This window comes from Pan paniscus, chromosome 3 (assembly GCF_029289425.2).
Source record: "Pan paniscus chromosome 3, NHGRI_mPanPan1-v2.0_pri, whole genome shotgun sequence".
NCBI classification, from domain to species: Eukaryota; Metazoa; Chordata; class Mammalia; order Primates; family Hominidae; genus Pan; species Pan paniscus.
The window spans coordinates 11,580,193-11,593,838 of NC_073252.2; the positions used below are offsets into that span (position 1 = coordinate 11,580,193).

Consider the following 13,646-nt stretch of genomic DNA (forward strand, 5'->3'; position numbering starts at 1 on the left):
ATTAGAGTATGACTCCAAATCTTGGTCACAGCTGGTCAGTACAGAGGTGGGTGTCTTACTCAAGCTGGGCCAGCTGAAGAGGTCTTCAGGGAATGTGGATTCCATTAAAAGAGGACAGTTGGGTCTGGCTGTTCTTTTGCACTAGAATGATGCAATTCAGATGTTACTGACTAACATAATTTTTTTTCCTGTTTTTCAGGCTAGGAAAGAGACAGTCAGTGTGCAGCAAGAGAAAAGAGAGGAGGAAACATGTGGAAAGACCCAAAGGTAAGACATAGAGAGAAGAAAATTTGGTTCTAGCGGTGGCTGAACCACTAGATTCAGCTGGTCTCCATTCTTGGGTTATTTGAGACACTATATCCTAATGATAACTTTCCTTTTTAGATTGTTAGTGTGTTCAGTTTGAGTCCCTGTTGCTTTCTGTTCGGATTTCTGCTATATTATTGTCACCAAATAATAGAGTCCTAACAAAACTCAGTATAAATAGTGATGTGAAGGGGTGGGAGCAAGAACTAGACTAGAGCAAGCAAAGAGTGATGAGGAAGTGAAGAAGTTGAATAGCAACCATTTCAACAGATTTGGCTGTAAAAGTGAAACTGGGGATGAGGTGGAATGGAGAGAGAGTGGTAGAGACAGCTTGTGACCAGTTTACTCCCCTGCAATGGTATAGATTTGTGGCTGCAAAGCAGCTGCTTGTAAAGATGAGCTGTAAGTTTGTTTCCTTCTGTTTGGATCATTTAATTTTGTTGATTTTAAGAATGAAGACACAAGAGCATGCCTGAATGCAATGGGAAGTAGATCAGTTGACCTTTGCTGAATAACAAGGTGGACCTAAAACTGGGTGACTTGAAACAGTAAGTATTTTTAGTTCTTGATTCTGCACATCAGCAGTCTGGGCTGGGTTCAGCCAGAGGATTCTGCTAGTCTGAGCTGTTCTTACTTACATTATCATTGCAGTCCATAGTCAGTCAGTGGGTGGTTTTCTGGGGCTGGATAGTGTATGATGGTTGACCTTCATGGGTGGCAGTTAGCTTGCTGCTATCTAGGGTCAATAGGCAACTAGACAACATATCTTTTGTCATCTCATAAGCTCGTCCAGGATTTCTACTTTTTGATCAAAGCAAACCACATGCCCAAACCTGGAGTCAGAGTCAGTGTTGAAGGGCATTAGCAAAGGGTGTGCACTCAGGGAGGCATGAACAAATCAAGGCCATTATGGAATTCAATTTGCCCAAAAGGCATAGAGAATGAATATAGAAGTATGAGATAGGGTAACTGTTTGAGATGGTCATATACAGTCCTCAGATCCATTTTAGCCTTAAAATAGTAGGCAGTTTTGCTAGGAGTTCAACAATTAAAATGCATCATTTTGGTGGCATTTCAAAAAAAATGTTGGTGGCCGATGCAGTGTTTTGTTTTCTTGAACTCTTATCATTTATTTCTCATAGAAGCTGCAAAAGCAGGCCTTCCATTTTAGAAACCGGGACAGCCCGCTGCCAGTAATGTGCTCAGCTCAACTCTCTAATTACTGTCATGCTGATGGAGGTTAAATATTTATGAAGAATGCGCTTTTTATCACCCAATCTAATTTTTAAACTCAGATTTTCTGATCTCATTGAGATGTTAATAACCCGTGTTTCCCCCCTCTCCTTTAGTTTTTTTTTTATCTTTTTTTTTTTTTTTTTTTTTTGCTAGAAGTCAAAGATCTCTGCATTCTCATTTATTTTGTAAAGAGTGAGACATTTTGGGGGATAATTATTGCATAAAGGGGATTGCCAAGAATGGAAAGTGGAAGGAATTGACAAGAACCTACTTTCAATTCAGCCAAAAAAATTGTTGGTAGCAGTACTGGAGAGTGAATTTGAACAATTTGATTGTGATACTAGTTCTGCCATTTTATAGCATTGTTATGGTCTTGGAGAAATGAACCCCACTGAGACTTAGTTTCTTCATTGCTAAAATGAAGATTTTATCATACCATGTATTAGTTTACTGTATTACTGCTATATCAAATTACCACCGACTCAGTGGCTTGAAACAATACAAGTGTATTATCTTACAGTTCTGGAGGTCAGAAGTCTACACTGGATGGGCAGAGCTGGTTCTTTCCAGAAGCTCACCCATTTACTACTATTCTTTTCCAGTTGGTAGAGGCTGCCATCATCCCCTGGCTTATGACCACACATCACCCCAATCTCTGCTTCTGACTCTGACCCTCCTGAATCTCTCTTATAAGGACATTTGTCCTTATAAAGTGGGCCCACCCAGAAAAATCCAGAAAACATTTTCATCTCAAGATCTTTAACTTAACCACATTCTCAATGTCTCTTTCTAAAATGTAAGATAATATACGCATACATTTGGAGGATTAGGATGTGGGCATCTTTGGGGCTCTTATTCCATCCACATCAATTAACTGGGCTTTTGCAAAGATGGCATAATCCTTGTGAAGGATTTAACACAGTGCTTGGCATGAGTAGATGGTGCTGTTGCTGCTGCTTCTGCATTGCCTCACTGTTGTCTTCTGAATTCCCCCACACCTGCAGGAAAATGTCTCAGCACCCTAGCACAACATGTAAGAGACTTAGAGACCCATCCTGATACTGGGTGCCCTGATCTTCATCGTCCAGGCACCAAAAATAGGTGATGGCCCACCCTGTCCACTTTTGTGTGCAAGAGGACTCCATGCTTTTGTTAAAACCACCCCCACCTTCACCCACAAAGTAATCTTTCCACCTTTATTAGGTGGCGTAATTTCCATTATTTCTACAAATTTCAGTTTCAACATTACTTTCTTCAGAAAGCCACCACTGAGTGATTTCCTCTTCCCTAATGTTACCAGGCGCTTCCTCTGAGCCCTTTCTATTCTTCTTGTTTTCATGGGAATTCACTCACTGTTTTGTAATTATCTCATGGGTGTCAATTTTCTCCTTAGAATGTATTTTCTTGAAGGTGGAGCCATCTCTGCCTCTGAAGTGCTCAATGCTTAATACGCAAGTGCTCAACTCAAGCTTGTTATTATAAACACTGTCAAAGCCACAGATGAGCAGGTGGCACTTGAGCTACTGTTCTAGACAAACAGCAGCAATGCTTTGTGTTAATAGCAGAGATGGCCTTGGAGACCTAAACGAACTTACTGAGCTCCTTCATATTGAGATGAAAAACCGGAGTCCATACCTGGGCAAGGCAAGGAATGACATAGGGACACTAACAATGTTGCTTTAGAGGCAAACTCACCTCCACAGTCAGTGGAACAGTAAAAAGGGTGAATGGTTTTGGACAAAGTTTAGGGGAAAGGCTATGAATTGACAAGATGTGGTTGAGCACCCAACATTAAGTTCTGCTTTGCAGATAGTCAATCCTTGCTTCCAAGTGCCTATTGCCTCACTGAGGAAAATAAATATGCACATATGATAATGACAAGGAGTGGTCCAAGTGTATAAATCACACATTTACCTGTGGAATTGACTATCAGTGACTGCATTTTTTAGAAGAGAGCAGCCACCCTGGCTCTGTGGCTACATTCAGCTTTAGAGTCAGCCAGATCTGAGTTTGATCCATCCTTTTCTTACTATATGACCTTAAGTGAGTCTAATTACTCCCTGAGCCTTGGTTTAATAAAACAATCATAATCATAATGTAATAACTTTGAGTTGTACTCTTTCCATACACCACAATAAATAGCTTTAAAGGATTGATTTACTCAATCCTCACCTCCATTTTGAGAATAAGTATCTCTTCATTTACAGAAGAGAAAATTGAGGCACTAAGTGGTTAAATTATTTTCTCCAAGTCAGCACAATTAAGGGAGCAGCTGAGACATGACCTAAGTTCCTTGCTCCATACCCTTTGCACTTGCCCCCTGTGGCACTGGCATTGTCATCTCACCACCAGGGAGAGTAAACATCTCTCAGAGCTGCTGCAAAAGCTGAATAGAATAATAGATGTGGAAGAGCTTTGTGAGCTCTTGGAAACCTCACTAGTGGGAAGAACAGCTCCATTTCCCTGCTTTAAACCCCTTCCTCTCTATCTCTTTTATTGTCTTAGGCCCATAATCCTGTGGACCTAAAGGTTGCTGTATGAAGTGGACATGATGATGTTGTTCATGATCTGCCTACCTCATAGGGTGGAAGCGAAAAATCAAGTGAGGTTACATATGTTAAAAGACTCCATTGTAGGTGCAGAACACACTTTATTTACATAGTTAACCGTTTATCTTTCTGTCAGCCTTCTAGTTTCTTTTTTTGTATAAAAGCTTCCCAGATGTCCCTAGACCATTTCAAAACCTTGTAGATCTACTAAGTAAGTTCATTTATTGATGCAAAAAATGTTTATTGTACACCCCTATATCTCAGGCACTGGGGATTTTGTACAAACAAGACAGATGAGATTCAGGCTGTCATGGAACCTATGTTCTAGTAGGGTGTCCACAGGCACTATACAAACTAGAAAATAATTGAGCAGATTAAGCAAAATAATATATTTTGCTTATATTCAGATATAGTCAATTTCTAGGAAGAAAATAAAAAAAAAAAGGATGTGACAGAAACTGACCTGTATGAGTTGTCCTAGAGGCAGTGGTGAAGACAAAAATCATTCAGAACAAGTGCTCCTGAAGTTGAGACCCAAATGATGGGAAGGATGAACAAAGTTGGGGTGTTTAAGGCACAGCAGGAAAGCCAGTGAGCAAGAGAGATGGAGGTCACAGTGGAAGTCAGAGAGGAAGGCAGGATCAGGGAAGACTTTGCGGGCCAGGTCAAAAGTTTCTATTTGATTTCAAGAGGAAAAAAGAGGCATTGGAGGGATTTAAGCAAAGGTGCCATGACACAATGGGGATATTGAACAATCCCCTTTTGCTTTGACTGTTTCATAGATGGTGAATAATGATGGGGCCAGAGTAGAAACAAAGGCAGTGAGATTAATTTGGAGGCACTCTTATACACACATGAGAGATGGTTCTAGCTTGAACTAGGTGTAACAGTGATGACGTCAGCACATAGGGTCTAATATTTGTAAGAGATCTTTTGAGGTAAGGCATAAACCTCCACCTTGACTGTTACATCTTTACCATCAGAAACCATGTCGGATACTTCCTTCTACCTCCGTATAAGCATTTTTGTGCATGAGTCAATAATGAAAATAAAAAATGCATTTCCAGATGAATTTTATACCCCCAACCCCCAAAGCTCTGCTTTCTATTTCAACAGATACTTAGATCTTAGACTTTGGCAGAGGTTTACATTTTGAGAAAAAGCAGAAGCAAAAATTAACATGTCTAGTGTGAAATGCATTGCCGCTGTTTCATTTCTCCTCCCTCAACAGAGCACTGCATGCCACACTCACTTTAGAGATGATCAGCTTTTTTTCTTTCTTTGTGATCTTGCCAAATTGCATTAGTTTCTATATTTATCTCTTTTCCGCCCCCGGGATTGACTCTTAATGATACATTTGGGGAATAGCTCCACCCTCTCTTCCTACATTCTCTGCTAACCCTCTGTGTGTGCTTTTGAGGCACTAAATTTATGCTGTCTCTCTGTGTAGCACTGTGTAGTTTTGGACATATCATTCCCTAACTGGGTTTTGTCTCATCACAAAATGTATCAGTCACCCTAACTTTTCATTAAGGGGTCAAGGAGGCAGATGTTCCTCTGGGACTTGTTTTGTCGCATAACTGTCAAACTGTAGGCGTTAGGAATGGGAGGTACAGAGGGAGTGTAAGAGCTCTGAACCCCCATAGGCACCATGCTTTGTCTCCAGACCAAATAAAATGGCTTCCTTTTATAAGTTCCAATATTTTTTTCAAATGCATGTTAATAATGTTTGGTAGAATACAATCTAGATATAGTTTGCATTTTTATTAGCTTATGATAGTCTTTTGTCACGTTTTGCTCAATATGGACTCTAGATGTATAAGCACTTTTCCGTGGTGGTTGAAATGTTGTTAGACTCTGAAAAGGCCTCTACACATGGTGAGCATTCTCAAAATTGCAGGCTTCAGAGTCAGGCACCTGTGTTTCTGTGCTTGCTACATTGTGGTGAACTCCAGAAGGTCAGGGCGAAGCCTGACACTGTCTGTGTCCTCCACATTGTGAAACGCAGGCCCTAGGAGCTTTTAGGAAAGAAAAAAGAATCACATTCCTGCGTGGTGTGTACTACTGTGCTATGCATACTGTTTTCTAGACTTGAGCTGCTAACACAATTAATTCTGAAACAAGCCAGTGAAGGAGGTAGTTTCACGATGACAATTATAATTGATAATGATCATCTTCGTTTTATAGATGAAGAAACAGGCCCAGAGAAACCTGGAGCTCAGGGAGATTAAGTAACCTGCCTAAGTTTGCAGCTACTCAGAGGCAGAGCCTGAACTGGAGCTCACAAATTTGAATCACAATCTCTCAGTAAAACCTCATGTTGTTCCAAATAAAAGTGTGTGACGTTGGTAATGAACAAATGACCTTACAACGCCATGTTGCAGACATCTCAAACATCTCTACTCCTGTGGCTGGGACATCAGCCCCTTCTCAGGGTTTCATGCCAGCCTGAGAAAAGATGGCAAGGCAGTGGAGGAAGGAGGAGGAATGTGTAATACCATTTGTTTCTCTAATAGTCCTGTGACACCAATATTTAATTTTCTCACTGAGGATATTTCCCATTGTGTCAGCAGAGCCAAGGAAATTGCTCATTGCAGAGAAGGGCCATATTTATGCTTCCATTAGGGAAAGAGCAGAATGATGTTCTGCATTGATATAATTAATGCCCTTTGCCAAGAACAGACAGCATTTGATATTTATTATTCTTCCCTTAACTCATCCTGCCTCCATTCCCCACCCTGTGTGGCACAAGCAGCCCATAGCATTCTTGCCCAGCCCCCCAAAAGGAGAAAAAAGCCGGAGGCTGACCCAGACCCTCACGGCTATGCTACGTCCTTGCCTGAGTCTTTGGACAAGTCACTTTCTTTCTCTGAGGTCATTTTTTCTCATTTTTAAAATAAAAATCACAATCTTATATTGCAAGATCATTTTGAAGATTAAATAGGATGGATGATAAAATGTAAAGTACAAAGTTTGTTCTGCTATGGTGGTACCTGCCTTGTAGATTTCGCTAGTTTTGTCATAGGCATTCTTAAGTAGTGACATAATGGGAAAAGCACTGGCTAGAAGGCGGTTCTGCCTGAGGTCAAGTTCTGACTCTGCCATTTGCCAGATCTGTGACATCGTCACCTCTCTGAGACTTCTCATTTGCATCACCATGGCCTGTTCTTGATTCTAGAGCCCTCCAGTTCCCTTGGTGAGAAATACTTGCCCCTCTGCCTGCAGGCCTGGTCCAGCCTGGGTGGGTACTCAGGGGTCCATCATTGGGCCAGCTGGATTCTAGACCTGTTCTCACCTGTGGGACATCAGGTATTGAGATCTGAGCATCATCTCTTATGTCTGAGTCTCTGTCTCAGCAGCCCCTTCCCCAGAGACTGCAACCCTGCCTTGCCTCTAACAGCCAAATGATACTTATTGATTGGATTGGTTAATGGGTGTCCATCACTAGGAGCACAAAAGTGGACAAAATAGCTCCTGGCCTTAGGAAGATCAGCATTTAAAGGAGAGAGATGGAAATTTTAAAAAGAGAAAACAAAACACATATTGGATGTCTCCTGCTGCTTAGGGACTCTACTAGCCTTTTACTTAAAGCCAGTTCTGATATGTTTGTTTTTGTAATCCAAATATGTTCCCAAAAGATTGATCTATCAGGGGACAGTTTGAGTATAATGCACATTTTGTGTTTGCTTAGCAGGATTTTGTTCACAAGAAACACTAGTAAACAAAGAAAACTGTACCTGCATGAGCCGGAGCATGTAGAAATGCACACTATGTACACAGGCAATGCCGTGAGCATCTCCCAGTCACTCCCATCCACAGCTTGTGTAGTGAGCCCGTCACATCTGGTGTGATGACTTTCCATCGAATTTCGTACTTTCGTACTTCTTTCCTCCACTTCACAATGGCTCACAAGCTGCAAACTTCAGTTCATTTTCAAGATCAAGGGCCATCTTTATTAGTATTCCATCTCTTAATATGTGTGAAATTATGTTACTATTTTTATGAGGTTTCTACATTTTAGGTAAAAAGTGTCCGTGATAAAGTTTGTGAGTGTTGTGCCCCAACCCCATTTTTCTTCCTATAAACCCTGCTGTTCCTACGACATAATCACACATAGTTACAATGATATTTTAGAAACTCTTATGTCACATCATAGCAAAATTGATTATACATAATCTCATTTAGTTTAGCTTAATTGAGACAGGTGGGTATTATGCCAGTATTTATTATGTGGGTGTTATTTTTTCCAATTTGCAGCTGTAGGAATTGAAGGTCAGGTTGATCCAGGTCACCATCTACTATGTGTAGTGCTGAAATTAAAACCCAGGTCAGTCTGCTTCCTAAGTGTGGCTATTAGCCATGGTGCTTTGAGGATGGAAGAAATCTACTTCCTTAATACTCAGGAGATTCACAGAGTCAGGACCAAATATTCACAGAGCATTTGAAGATTTCCAGCCAACATTTTCAGAGCCTGGCTACTATCCAGGGGAATTTAAAGTGTGACGCAGCCCACCAAAGTTGATTGCATCTTAGAGAATGGAATCCAAGTCTCCCACCAGGAAAAATACAGGCATTCATTAATTCCTTCCCCTAAAAGGTTGGACATTGATCCACGCACTATAGAGCACCTGGGATACAACACTGAGCAAAGCAGTCTTCCTCCCTGCCTCACTCTGCTTAGAGGAGCCAATTCCTGGGAATGGAGGGGGTTGCAGACATTAAGGAAAGGAAGCATTCCAAACACAAGAGTGTGGTGGGTAAGGCCAAAGTCTGCTGGAAATAGCTGTAAGGTCCGTGTGGAAATGCAGGGATCATTCGGGGAGAAAATGGTATATTCATAGTGCACTGGATTGAGAAGGAATGCACAACACATGAAGAAACAGAGGCAGCAAGTTCAGTTAGAGAAGCCTAAATAGTAGGAGATGTACATGATTAAGGAATATTTTGTTAAAATAAGGGGAAATGAGCCCATGCAAATACAAAAAAGAAGGAGAAAGAAACTGAAGTTAGTGTTAGGGAAAGCTGGTGAGCCAAGTCCCTGGGGAGCTTCCTCCCTGAACTCCTGCACCTCCCTAGAGAGAGTTGTTCCAACAGCACCTCCACTCTGATCATGGTTATGTACCCCACACCCAACAGCCAACATTCAGTGGAATTGGAAGACTTTCCAGTGTGTGTCAGGTGTGATTCCAGCATTCAGACTTCCTGACTTGCCATGTATGACAGGTGCACACAAAGTCACTGGCCTCAGACTTTCCTTCCCATCTCTAATCAACCTGACAATTATCGGCAAAGTGTATGTTACATGGATTTCGCTTCAATTAAACATATCATCTATGTGTCGCATAAAATTGTCATGTGTATACATATATACATATGTGTACGCCTATATATACATATGTATACATATATGTGTATACATATATGTATATACATGCAGATATACATGTACATATATATGTATCTTATCATAGAAAATCATTGATTTTATGTATATTGTTTCTGAAGACAACTTTAAGTAAGACAAAATCAATTTAAAAAACATATTGAATACAAAAAAGTACAAGTAGTGGCTGCATGTAGCCTGAACTTTACAGAAGGTACAGGAATTTCTTGGGAAACACTTACGTAGGTAAATAGCTTAACAGAAGATACTGTTTTCTCATATTTAAAGTAGGAAATAACAACAATCTCAAGGTTTTTATAAGTTTGACATTAAATTGTAAATGTGGAATCTAGACACTCCCCAGTCTTCTGGTCTTGTGAATACAGACGGAATTCCATAAGCATTATTGATCTAAATTTCCAATATAATCATGTAATTTCAGTCCCCTTCAAAGTCCACCTCTCATTCCAGTATTATTTCTTGGATGTTTTGATCAGTTTCCCAGGTGCTTATAATGAGCTGTGGTATCAAAGTCAAGGGTGCCCGTGCCTACTTCTACTGGTGTGTGGTCTAAGGCACCCATCCTGGCTGTCCTTCTAGGTGAACACTGCCCTGCTGGAGAGATATCTTCCAGGGCATCTCAGCTGTCCAGTCCCTTAGGTATCTCAGGTGGGTTGGTGCAGGCTTCATGGTCCTCTGCATGCTTCCAGAGAAGAGCTCCTTTTTGTTTGGTTTGAGATCCTTTCACTCCTAAGGGCTCAACCCACAGACTGTGCCACCCCCCTGAGACCCACCCACAATGAACATCCCCCTAGTATTTTTCAGTCAAGAAAGAAAAAGAAGATGCCCAGTATGAGCGAATAGATGTTTGCAGACCAACAAATTCAGCTTTTTTTAGACAAGCCAGGAAAACCTGAGCTACCTACCAGTTCAGTTAGAATCATGCAGACACATAGTAGTTTCTTATCCAAAGTTGTTCGGGACCCTTACTAGGAATTAAGACACAGATGCCCCCACAACTGCTCTATGCACTAACATTGCATGTTCTACTGCAGGGTGAGGTCACCTCCTGGGCCTCATAACCATGAATAGCACTTGGACAATCACAGAGCCTTTGTCCATCAAAAATTATCACAGCAATCCTGGGATTTATGTAATATTTACCTTCCCTCACAGGTAAGGCAACTGAGACTAAGGAAAATCAAGTGACTTTCCTACTGACAGAGTTCATCATTGGTAATGCCAAATGCTCTGTATTGAACCCCACCCCAAAGTTCTTATGCAGAAATCTTAAACCTGAGTACCTCAGAATGCACCGTATTTGGAGAAAGACTCTTTACAAGACTTAAAATGAGGTCACTGGGGTGAGCCTTAGTCTAATATAAATAGTGTCCTTCTAAAAAGATGAAATCTGAAGAAAGATAAAGCACACATGTGAAGATAAAAGCAGAAATCAGAGTGGTGTTCCTCCAAAGCCTTCGAAGAAAAGGGATTGCCAGCAAACCGCCTGAAGCTTGAAGACAGGTGTGGGACAGATTCTCCCTCACAGCCTCAGAAGGAACCAGCCCTGACAACACCTTGATCTTGGACTTCTGAGATACATTTTTGTTGTGTAAGCCACCCTGTCTCTGGTACTTTGTTAGAGCAGCTTTGGCCAGCCATTGCAGCAAGGCTCAATGCATGTCTGTCTAAAACACAGCACTTATCACCCACTTACCAGCAGGCTGAGAGCCAAGAAGGGCACACACACACACACACACACACCGCATACACACACATCACACACACACACACACACATATACATGCACATTTAAGTTACTACAAAATTTCAGAAACTAAAGTTCATGCACAATGGTCCAAGGACCACTCTCAGGCCATCATGTAGCATCCATTAAGGATTATTGTATTCATAGTTCTAACCAATGTGACAATGTATTTTCCAATCAGTTAGAGAAGAGATAGATTGAAGAAAACGTCAGCTAACATGTGCCAAACATTATGTTTATGACTTGCAGTGATAACAGAACATTTCTTTCTAACAAAACCCTTCTGATTTACAAATGTGTATTACAATATACAACGACCATAAACTGTCTCCAAAAAATCCTGGAATTTCAAAAGAATGGTAGTCTATAGAAGTCAAAGGTAAAATCTTAGTTACCTAAAATTATTCTTAGGATTCCACTGCATTGCTTTCCTCTTTTCAAATTTATTTTTTAAATTGGCATATAAACTTGTATACATTTATCATGTAAAACGTGATGTGTTGTAGCATGTATACTTTGTAAATGGTTAAATCTAGCTAATTAACAAATGTTTTACCTCACATAGCTATTATTTTTGTGATGAGAACACTTAATATCCACTCTCTTAACATTGTTCAAGAGTATAATATGTATTATTTTCTATAGTCACCATGCTGTACAATATATCTTTTGAACTTATTCCTCTTATCTGAATGTATATATGTATTCTTTGACTAACATCTCCTCAAACTTTTCTTTTCCCTAACCAGTCAGCCTCTGCTAACCATTATTCTATTTTCTACTCTTACGAGACAAACATTTTTAGATTCTACGTATGAGTGAGGTCTTGCAGTCTTTGTCTTGCTGTGACTGGCTTATTTCAATTAACATGAGGTTCTCTAGTTTCATTCATGTTGTCACAAATGGCAGGATTTCCTCATTTTTTTAAATTGCTGATTGGTACTGCATTGTGCGTATGTACCACATCTTCTTTATCCATTCATCCATTAATGAATAATTAGGTTGTTTCCATATCTTGGCCATTGCAAATAATACTGCAGTAAATATGGAAGTGCAGATAGCTCTTTGATATACTGATTTCATTTCCTTTGAGTATATACCCAGTGTTGCGATTGCTGAGTCATATGGTAGTTCTATTTTTAATTTTTTGAGGAATCTCCATACTGACTTTCATAATGGCTGTACTAATTTACATTCTCATCAACATCATGTAAGAGTTCCCTTTTCTCATGAAATTAAACAGCATTTCAATGCAGCATAATGATATATATAATGATCCCCCAAAATATCACAAAAATAAGGATAATTTTTCAAGTGTCCTGTCTTAGAACACAGGAAAATATGCTTTATCACTAAGAAAAAAAACTTTACCAAGCATATTTATAATTCCAGATTTAAAGGCTTTAATGAGCCAAGTTTTATCAATCCCCCAACATTTAGTCACTCTAGAAATCATAATTTTCTGAGGTTCAAGGAGGTAAGCTTCGCCTGAACTAATCCTACCACGTTCTCTCCTCCACTATCACTTAGGCACAGCCACTTGGAGAACAGAAGAGTGTTAATCACTTTTCCTAGAGTCGTTTTTAATACTGTTTTCTAGGATGCAGAGTGATCAGTTTTCTGCCTCTAATTAGCAAACTCATCATTTGAAGTGTGACCTAGGACAGGCCAGCAGACTTTCAGTGAATTTCTTAAAGATGCCTCACTCCAGTTGTGCTCCTCGCAAGTTAAATCCATCCCTCAGGTATTTACAAGAAGCCTGCACAAGGACAAGCTCAGTGTTAGGAGGGGCTGTCAGTGGAAGTGGAAGACAACGCAGACATCTACACACCTTATGTTTGGGGAGTGGAGGAGAAGGAGACCGGATCGGGACAGGGAAGGGCAGATGGGCCAAGATCCATGAGTCTTGAACTATGAGTTTCTAGGGCTGCCATGACAAGGCAACACACACCGAGTAGCATAAACAACAGAAAGTCACTGTCTCTCAGTTCTGGAGGCTGGAAGTTCAAGAACAATGTGTGGGTGGCATCGATTTCTTCTGAAGGCTATGAGGAAAGGATCAGTTCCAAGCCTGTCTCCCTGGCTTGTAGATGGCCACCTTATCCTTGCATCTCTTTACATTGTCTTTCCTCTATGTGGGTCTCTGTGTGCAAATCCCCCCTTTTTATAAGGACACCAATCACTCAATCAAGACCCATCCTAAGGACCCCACTGTAACTTGATTACTTCTGTTGCAATCTCTATCTCCAGATAACTTCACATTCTGAAGTACTAGGTGTTAGAACTTCGAAACATGAATTTGGGAGAAGACATAATTCAGCTCACAGCAGGTGTTATTTGAGCTTTAAACACTGTGCTTTACCCCAGGTTACTCAAAGCAGTTAATAAAAATTATAAGAAAGAG

General features: G+C 40.5%; 1 long non-coding RNA gene across 1 annotated transcript in view; it reads left to right on the forward strand.

Moving 5' to 3' along the window:
* The first annotated feature begins 523 nt into the window (after positions 1-523).
* The window catches only part of LOC117979915 (uncharacterized), a 38,364-nt gene continuing 25,241 nt past the window's right edge, over positions 524-13,646 (forward strand). The window contains exon 1 of the long non-coding RNA XR_004670980.3: positions 524-854. This is a non-coding gene — a long non-coding RNA (uncharacterized LOC117979915). The remainder of the gene's footprint in view (positions 855-13,646) is intronic.